Source organism: Amblyomma maculatum, chromosome 3 (genome assembly GCF_055883805.1).
Source record: "Amblyomma maculatum isolate TAMU_Amacu chromosome 3, ASM5588380v1, whole genome shotgun sequence".
NCBI lineage: Eukaryota > Metazoa > Arthropoda > Arachnida > Ixodida > Ixodidae > Amblyomma > Amblyomma maculatum.
In genome coordinates this window covers 94,996,581-95,007,295 of record NC_139346.1, presented here as the reverse complement: position 1 = coordinate 95,007,295, position 10,715 = coordinate 94,996,581, and positions in this window count along the sequence as shown.

The window sequence follows — 10,715 nt, the reverse complement described above, 5'->3', positions numbered from 1 at the left end:
TTACAGGTGTTCGATCACAAAGGCACTACAAGTATAAGAGGGCAAGCACTGACTACCGTTTAACGAATAGATAACGGCAAATATCATTTTGTTTTATGTTTCCAGCGTCAACAACACATCCACATGGGATGCCGTGCACTGCCAGATGTCGCAACTAATGTAACCAAGTTAATATGGCCGGCCTCACCAAGCATGCAGCTTATTTCAACCTGAGTAAACCAGACAAGAAAATTGCCTGAGGGCCAACAGGTAGTGCTTTATTTTGCATTTTTACTCCACGGTCTAGCTGTACTTCCACTTTCCAAACGTTTTCTGTCTTAATAGGATTTATGAACGTTGCTTTTATTTCCAGGTGCCAACTGCGAAAGGAAATACATTGTTATGCACGCTGCTCAAGTCCATATCTTTAAATGCTGCAAGGAGCTGCTGCCCCCACACCGACCACAAAAGAAGCTGCGATGAACGCAGCGCCTTCCTCCATCCTGGGACCTGAGAACACCTTGCCAAGGGACGCAAAAACAGGAGGAGCACTGAAGTCTAAGAGTTCTGCCTAAATGTTTCTATGCCCTGTAACACGTGCACACCTTATAAATCACCATGCAGTGAACCTTTCAGCTGTATTATTTTCTGTGCATGGATATTCTCAGCATGCTTTATTTAAATAAAAAGCTGCATGAAAAATATCTGCACTGCATAAGTAGGGGATGGCTTTGCAGTTGCCTATTAGTCATAGCACGAAAAAGCAACTAGCCATGGTGCTGGATTGCCAATTGATCTGGCTGGATGCCAATAATGCAAAACCAGTGGGCAAGATTGGATTGGAAATATTGTGTAGCCGATAAATCTGGCTGGATGCCAGTTGTGAATATCCAGTGAATAAGTATGGATACAAGATATTGGATGGCCAGTGAGCTTGGCGGGATGGCGTGATATAACCAGTGAGTGAGCTTGGGTGGAAGATATTGAGTAGCCATTGAGTGCCATTGAATGCCAGTAAACAAGGTAGTATGCCAATACTGGTTTTGATAGGAGAGCCGATCAAATTGATTGGCATATATCTTGGCTCTTTGTGCGCCCCAATCAGACGCCAATATTGACCAATATTGGGACCAATATATCCCAATATTGGACCATTGGCGGTCCATTGACGGCGTGCTGCTTGGGACATTTCTACTTTTCCTGTCTAGGTCATCAATCATTATTTGCAGTTCATCCCCGGAGTTGCTTAGCAAGGCAATGTCATCAGCAAATCGCAGATTACTGAAGTATTCTCCATCTACCCTTATTCCTAACTGCTCCCATTCCAAGTCTCTGAATATTTCCTCTAAGCAAGCTGTGAATAGTACTGGGGAGATTGTGTCTCCTTGCCTAACACCTTTCTTTATGGAAATTTTGTTACTTTCTTTATGCAGAACTATGGTTGCTGTGCAGCCGCAATGTATATCTTCCAGCATTTTCACGTAGGGCTCGTCTACCCCCTGATTTTGCAATGCCTGCCTCACCGCTGATGTTTCAACTGAGTCAAATGCTTTTTCGTAATCAATGAATGCTATGTATAAGGGCTGGTTATATTCCGAGCATTTTTCTATCACCTGATTGATGGTATGGATATGATCAATAGTAGAGTACCGTTTCCGAAAACCTGCTTGATCCTTTGCTTGATTGCAGTCTAAGGTTGTCTTGATTCTATTAGCGATTACCTTAGTAAATACCTTATACGAAACAGACAGTAAGCTGATTGGTCTGTAATTTTTAAGGTCCTTAGAGTCCCCTTTCTTATCAATGAGGATAATGTTTGCATTCTTCCATGGTTCCGGTACCATCGATGACACCAGGCACTGCGTATACAGGGTGGCCAGTTTTTCTAGCACGATATCCCCCCCGTCTTTTAGCAAATCTGTACTTATCTGATCCTCTCCAGCTGATTTCCCCTTTTTCATAGTTTCTAATGCTTTCTTGACCTCGTCCTTCGTCACTGGTGGAACGTCTGACTGTTTTTCCCTTCCGCCAATCTCCTTACGGTCCTGACTACTTTGGCTGCTGTAGAGATCTGTATAGAACTCCTCGGCTACTTTGACTATCTTGTCCATATTGCGGATGGATCTCCTCGGCCCCTTTCCATCTTCGTCTATGGGTAACAAGTGGATCATCGTGGCCACTGACTACCTTACCCGTTACGCCGAAGCAAGAGCACTACCAAATGGTACCGCGGCAGAAGTCGCCAAATTTTTTCTCGAACAAATTCTCTTGCGACACGGCGCCCCAGAAGTGCTCATCACGGACAGGGGAACGGCGTTTACGGCAGAGTTGACGCAAGCCATCCTGGAATACAGTCACACAAGCCATCGACGAACAACTGCGTACCATCCCCAGACCAATGGCCTTACGGAGCGCTTGAACAAAACGATCGCGGACATGATCGCTATGTACGTCGACGCTGAACACAAGACCTGGGACGCCATCTTGCCGTACGTGATCTTCGCGTATAACACGGCAGTCCAGGAGACGACCAGAGCGACCCCGTTTAAGCTTGTGTACGGCAGGGAGCCCACGACGACGTTCGACGCAATGCTGCCGCACGTAACCAACGAGGACAACCTTGACGTCGCCGCCTACCTGCAGCTTGCAGAGGAAGCCCGACAACTCGCACGGCTGCGTATTAAGGACCAACAGCGCACCGACAGCAGACGATACAATTTACGACGACGCCACGCAGAGTACAATCCAGGAGACCAAGTGTGGGTTTGGACACCAATTCGCCGTCGTGGATTAAGTGAAAAGTTGTTGCGTCGATACTTTGGGCCGTACAAAATCCTTCGCCGCGTCGGACTACTGGACTATGAAGTCATTCCCGACGGAACGTCAGCATCACAACGGCGACGCGCACGCCCAGAAATTGTACATGTTGTACGACTGAAGCCATATTACGCGCGGTAAAGAATCTGTGGTGTTTAAACTTTGCAGTGTTTAAGTTTCTTTGTTCTGGAACATCGAGGCGATGTTTTTTTAGGGGGGAGTAATGCCGCGAAAACTTCAAAACAGTATTTGTTGTTTTTTTTAACAGCCGCCGGCATACAGGCTTATCACTCTGATTCTGGACTGCGTATCAGTTCCGTAATCTTTGTTTGTTAATGCTCGATGTCGCGAGTCGCACCTTTATCAGTTTTGTTGTAGCGCAAGATGCACCGAGACCTGTCTCGAAGGTTCCGGCCACTTGGGTGTCTTTCCACAATGTTCCAGCCCGTGCTGGTAGCTGTTTGCGACGTTATCTAGATTGTTCTGTGCAGCCTTTAAATTGAGCGTTGCCGAGTGTGACGGGCATTCTTTGTTCGACGATCGACGAGCACGTTTGTTTCTATCGCCGCTGCCGAGTTGCTTAGTTCTTTTGCGGGCGCAAGTCAGCCCAAATAAACAGTTTCTTTAGTGCAATCATCGAGGTCGACGACACAATTTTCAATTGTGTCGTCGACCTCGTCACCACTACGTGACAATATTCGTGATGACGTTGCCCGCCTTGTCCATTATCGCATACATCTGGTTTTTGCCTGTGCCTAATTTCTTCTTTACCGCCTTAAGGCTTCCCCCGTTCTTTACAGCATGCTCAATTTTCTCCACGTTATACTTCCTTATATCAGCTACCTTGCGCTTGTTGATTAGCTTTGATATCTCGGCCAATTCGATCCGGTCTGTTGGATTGGAAGCTTTCATACTCTGGCGTTTCTTAATCAAGTCTTTCGTCTCCTTAGACAGCTTACCGGTATCCTCTCTAACTATCCTACCGCCTACTTCTACCGCACACTCAGTAAGGATATCTCTGAAATTATTGTCCATTGCTTCTAGGATAATGTCGTCATCCTCGGTTAGGCCTGAATATCTATTCTGTAGCGAGATCCTTAGTTCTTCTGCCCTCTCCCTACCGCTAATTTGTTATTGGGTTCTTAATAATCTGTTGCGTTCCTTCATCAGGTTTAGGCTAATTCGGGACCTCACCATCCTGTGGTTACTGCATCGCACTTTCCCGATTGCCTCTACATCTTGCACAATGGCGGGGGTTGAACAGATTATGAAGTCAATTTCATTTTTAATCTCCCTGTTAGCACTTTTCCATGTCCATTTCCGGTTCTTCTGTTTGTTGAAGAAGGTATTCATGAATCTTAAGTTATTGCGCTCAGCAAACTCAACTAGTAATTCCCCCCTGCTATTCCTAGAACCAATGCCATAGTCACCTACTGCCTGATCTCCTGCCTGCTTTTTTCGTATACCTTCGCATTGAAGTCGCCCATTTGTACAATATACTGCGTCTTTACTTTTCGCATTGCCGGTTCTACATCTTCGTGGAAGCTTTCAACTGCCTGGTCATCATAACTACATTACCTAGTAGTATGGCTTTTTATTTCCCTTTTTACACATTATTTGATTCATTCGTAAGTTTTTCACGCTACTCGTCTTTGCATCCCATGTGGCGATCAAATTATCGCATCTGGTTTCCATACGCTGTGTGGAAGGACAATTTTCGCTACCATTGAACAGCATGTAGACGTATGTGTGGTTCTCCTTCCTAAACCATGTGTTATCGAGGAGAACCGGGCAAGAATTCAGCGGGAGCATTCGTTCGCTAGCCAAGCCAATGTATTGACAAGGGGACTTGTCTTCGCCAAGACAAAGACAAGAACCCTTGTCAATACATCGGGTTGGCTTGCGAACTGAGGCTCCTCCTTGACCCTAGTTCAGTGCTCTTTCATACTGGGCCACATTGGATGCCTTGTACCTGTCGAGGTTTCTTTCAGCATAAGGTTTCGAGCTGAGTTCAATCACAAGCTTGAAGTCAACAACGTGCGCACTCTCATGCCACCTTCCAGGTGTATGCTCGTCATTTGTTGAGGCAGCGAGGCTTTCAGGTTGGTTGCAAGGGTCCCATGTGCTTGATTCTTATCTCACGCATCCATATGAAAGCAGCTGCATAGCTTCGCAGCTCCTTTCAACTAGGTCATATCAAATGGTCTTGTGGTAGCTCAGTCTGTCGATCCATCAAACGTTTATCGCCATCAGTGAAAAAAAGCAACTTGACATTCTGTGCGCCACTGCACGTTCGACCTATAGTTGCCAGTCATCTCACCAGCCAACTAACACCTGTCATATGTATGCTTGCAGGTTTTCGAGGCAGCGAGACTTCGAATGAGAGTTCAAAGCTCTCGGTGTTTGTTGTCTCCTAACTACAACCTACTAGAGGCGTGCTCGCGAGGACGCGGTGCATCATACGTAGATAGCAAGTCCCCTACAAGCCAATATCTACCTGAGATATGCACCTCGATTTCCGAAACTGCGAGGCTTCAAACGCTCGCGAGGATTGTTCTCGCACTGAAACGCAGCCGCTCTAATGAAGCAATCATCTTTTTTATATACTTTGTGTGCTGAACTAATTACTGCATCTTCTTCGACTGCGTCGAAGGATTTAGCAGTGTCGAATCCAGCACGCAATACTTAGGCCAGTGAAAGGTACAAGTTTCAGAGCATGAATGCCGTTTGTAGGGCGATGCTGGGCGAAAGTTACGCGTGTTCATCACAATAGGCAAAGATGCCAACACAGTCCATGAAAACGGGAATCTCCCTGCTGTGCTATGCTTTTTCTTGATTGCAAGGATCGGCGCAACGGCAACATCCACTTGCGGTCCCCCTCCTGGGGCTGACGGTCAATCCACCAATCACGCCTAAACTGTTCTTTGCAGCCTAGAGGGGACATAAGCATTGCAGCAGGTTGCTGCGGACGCCAGCCAACAGCACCATCTCCGAACGGCTCCGCATAACCTATCGTGCACGCCGACGCACTCTCCTACTCACTTGAGTGGGCGTGCTGCGTCTTACGTAAAAGAAACGTATTGCGGGCACGCGCGTGTGCTTTCTCCCGTGGGCGGTGAGGCCGCCGTGAAAGAGTTTCTTGATGCGCACTCTCGTGGTTTAGAGAATTGGTATTTTGCGCTTATCTTGTCAGTCAATATTTTTTTCGTGAGGGAATAACCACGTTGCATACTAACTGAAATATAATAGGCTGCTCTAAACGAATTCTCGGCAGGAATGAGTTTCGCTTTTTCATGTCATCATACCGTACTTGCTCGGCTCCCTGATGTTGTCCTGATTGCATTTGTCTGTTACAAATTTCTTGCTTTTCGTTTCAGGGGTGCTTTATTCGAATCTAGCCGAATGTCCCTGACTGACACTGGGCGCTTTTTGATGTGAACGAAATACGGAAATGCAATTTGTGAGGTCGCGGCGCGTGTATAAACGCAGATGGGTGAAATTTCGGAGTCATGTTTCCACCGTTTGTCCACATCGAGAGAGCGGTGCTGCATTGGACGCGTCCGCTAGCCTGACGAAATTCGACGTAACCGTCTGAGTTGCCCCCCCCCCCCCCCCCCCTTCGTATAGCAGCTCAGAATGAAGCGTCATGATTCGGTGGCGTAGAAAAAACACTTCCCAGGTGTTCTCTGGAATAGGAAATTGTACTGGATTGACTGAATACTTCGACCGCCTATGAATTCACACCGCATGAACCACCCAGCTCGGCGGTACGATGCTGCATACTCTCGATCAGGTCGATGAGCATCAGTAACAGTGCCCCCATTTTTTTTCGAGAAATCAACTGGCCCCAGCTGTGTCTCTCAAACCACACACAACGGCACCAGCGTATTCGCGCCATTAAAAGTGCACCTCACCTCCTCCTCGGTATCCTTGCGCAACGATGAAAACGCTTGAGCGCTGCGATGTGACCAATCTTGAGCAATAACCACTCTTATTTACGAGCCCGTCATCACTATTTCTGAGTCAGAATTTTATCGGAGAGGAGAGAATACGCCGTTTATTAAGGCGATTTTGTGAAAGCATTTTGTTAAGGCCGCGCATGTGACTAAACCGAAGTGATTACTGAGTAAGTATTGTATAAATATTCTCCATGACAGGTGCACAGGGAATTAAAAAGAAAGTCGAAAGTTATCTGCCTGATCGCGCATCATATAAATCTTTTCTCCCTAAAGTTCGATCAGCCTCTGCTTCAGCGGCCACCAACCATCTATGACAGTGCCTGAAGCCGACATTTACTCGTAGTACTTGGCTCCCTTGTAACTTTAACCGGTGCTGCCTTCATTCATGGTCGTGATTAGCGTGTTTGACATATGGGGTGCTCTATTTCACAAGTAGGTTTTTTACATGGAATTTTTTATCGACATGGGTCTCAGCCCGTTCCTCCTTGAGAGGACGGATGAGATCTTTTAAAGCATCTACATATACTTTTTTAAATTTTTTCCCAGCTCATTATTCATTGCAAATGAATTTTAGGCCCTATACAGCACTGTTTTTAGTGATATTACAGAGCAAATGCATTTTTAGGCATTATACACCACTCTTTTTTTATCCCTTCATGAAACATTACAACTATCACATTACGCAAACTTGAGTACACCGTTAACCTTGAGTTTGGCGCTCTTTGGCCTGAGTCGCCCTTGCGCCATTAAAATCCAACATCATCATCATGGGGTGCTCTATGAAATGTCTACTGATCCGAAGCCCTCCAAGGCGGCTTTGACCGCTCGCTGCAGTTCCTCTTGGGTCGGTAATCTCAAATACTACTACCATGGCATTGCTTCCATAGGCTTAATTCAGCAGCTCAGTCAAGCCGAAATTTATAAACTGCATGAGTTACAAACTGCAGAGCTGCGCTACTTGCTACCCATTGTGCACGACAAAACTTTGCATATGAGATGGCGTCTACCATTTTTGCCTTTGAAATTGTACGCACTGCCGGTTTACAGAAGCCTAACAAGTGAAAACTGCATAGTGAAGAACCACCGGCGTGCTAGTTGTCGCAGGCGATGTATCATTCCAGTTACTTCCCATTTAAAGCTCGTGGCCCACTGTTTTTGATATTTCACTTGCATATAAAATTCGTGCCCCCTACACAGTTTCAGTGCATAACACGCAATCCAGTAGATAAATGCGTCATCTGAGTAAAGCAAGGCGCAAGGGGAGCAAGCAACTGAATCAAGACGCATCACCGCTTTTCGGCAGCCGTTACGCGCCGCTACAGGTATAAAAACACTGTCCATTGACCAACGTAATCGGCGTGCGGTGTTTCAACCGGCATCTACTTGCATTCGCCCCGGTCGAGAGGAAATGAGCGCAGCGGGTGCGAACAGCACACGGAGAGAAGGCGCGGAGAGAAAGTTGCAGGCGACGCGGTGGCGTCGTACCAGGTCAGCGGCGCAAAATTTCGACGCTTGGGGAGAAGCGAGCGCTGCAGTCGCGCCGCCAAACTTGAGGTTGTGTTCACTCTGGAGAGGTGTACCTCAAGGGTCCGTGCTGCCAGCCATATTGTTCAGCATGGCGTCTCTACCTTTTTCATGTCAACTGGCCTAACACTGCGGATATTTTCATCAGATGCATGCAGATGGCGCAGTGGTATCGCACTACACGTGGACCTCACCACCAATATTAGCCTTCAGACTCCTTTGCACAAGACATCGTAGTAGGTTTAAAATGAACCGCGGCAGAACAAGCGGGATAACGATGGATAAGGGCGAATTGTGTTATCAGTGGATTAAGGTGTATTCAGTTGGATTGGGGTGTATTACAGTGCATTAGTGGGTGGAAGAAAACATAGTCAATCGCAGCAGCCCCGGCTGTACGTAATTTATTACTTGCAAATAATTGCATTTCTGAGTAATTCTGTTATCAGGTCATTGCTTTTGGAAACAGTAACTTTTAGGGTAACAGATATTTTTGTGTAATTGATTACCATTTATGAATTACTTGTGTGCCGAAAAGGCTAAAAGGCGAAGCGTCTCTGACGACGTGGTTGTGTCAAATTGTTTGGCTGCCCGACGGTGCACATGGTTGCGTGGAATATTGCACTCGCCGCGGTCACTTTTCTATTTCAATTCCCGGATATTGAAGCCAATTGACGGGTATCTTGTGAAGGACGACGTCCGGAGCACTACCACATTTGCCCGAAAAATAAAACCAGCCACGAGATAATTTCACATGAAAGTCACGTCCAAAGAAACGATTGCATGATGCTCTCAGGTTTTTGGCCACCTCACCTACAATGCCTTTTCGCGGCGCCGACAACGAAGCGCGGCGATTAAAAGAGGAGGGTTTCAACTCCGCAAATCAACTAAGAATACGAGCGCCGTAGTGAAAGGCTCTTTAAGTGGCACCTAAATCGTACAATAGCCGGGCGCCTTGATTTTCGCTTCCATCGAAAAGTAGCCCCCATGGCCGAGATTCGATCCCGTTTCCTTAGGTTCAGCATTCGAGTGTCATGACCCCTGATACCTTCGCGGCTGGTCATAGAGGGTGTAGAAAGTGACACTGAAGCATTGCCCAACTACGCACGGGTACACAACGTTTTCGTACGGCATAGCGCGTCCCTCCCTTCTAACGCTTCCATGTAGAGTATGTTCCGCGTAGTGGCCAATGTGTTCACGGGAAAATGTTTTAAGATCTGTTACAACTTAAAGAAAAACACTCCATATGAAAATTAACTGCTTGTAAAACAAGTTCAAGGAAGCCGCACTAGTGCACTGAAGTTGAAGCGAGTTCATCTTATGGCAGGAAAGCTCAAAGAAAAGTAACACAATTGTAATCGATTACTACTCTTTTAATATCGGTTAGTTTTCTCCAGCTGGAATTGACCACTCTAATCAGTTATAGTTTAAATAGGCCAATCATAGTTGCAATCGGTCACCTATTTTCTGTAACGTGTACAAGACGGATTCCAATATATATTTCTGAACAAGGGCCGCATTCGATCCTGGGTACTTCGCCAGTTTAAAAATTTCAAAAAAACAGCGGCGAAGGCATTCCCGACAGCCCTGCGTATGTATTGTCACGTTTCTAGCGTACTGAACTTAGCAGTGCTGAACAGGCCACCACGATGTTGTCTACCTGCATCGCTCGCTGTTCTGTGGCACGCCTGTGGGGGGTATCCCGCTGTCCTGGCTTCCAAGGCGCGGCAGCGTTCGCCAAGACAAGTACCACTCTGTTTTTCTGAACCGAGAAGGGACTATCCAGAGACGGCTACTCGCAGCAAACCGCAAAGTGGCGACTCTTGGCTACCTTTATTTTTATTTTTAGTCTTGCTCGGACGTGGCTACCATCACACGGCATATTCCCACGTAGCACTGGCTGGTAGTTGTCGTCACAACGATCGACTACTTTAGAGCAGCTACGAAGGTATAGTATTCTATACACGATTTCACTTTAGATATAATGGAGACTCCGACACAGGCACAAAAAACACATTAATTGAGCATGGTCCTCTAAGTGTATGCTTAGTAGCAAAGGCTCCTTCATATCAACATCGGCGCGTTACTAATAAGTAGACCGGCGCATAGGATGGGCTCCTACGACCGTCGATGCACAATATCAGAGTCTGTGATGCACGTCTCGGAAGGTGAACATGTTTAAACCATAGCCATTACGCACTCTTTTTCGACAAAACCAATCTCCTAAACAAGTTCGCTAACATCAATGGAGCGTCTCTGCCGCCATTTCCAACAAATTTTTTCGTTCTTTTCTGCTTTGCATCGTGATTTATAGGGGAATTGTGGACGTGTTCGTTCCTAGCTAGTATAAGATAGAATCAGACCGTTCTAGATAACAACTATCTTGGTATAGTTACTCAACGTCGCCCTTTTCATTTAATCTCAGTAAACATATTGCCG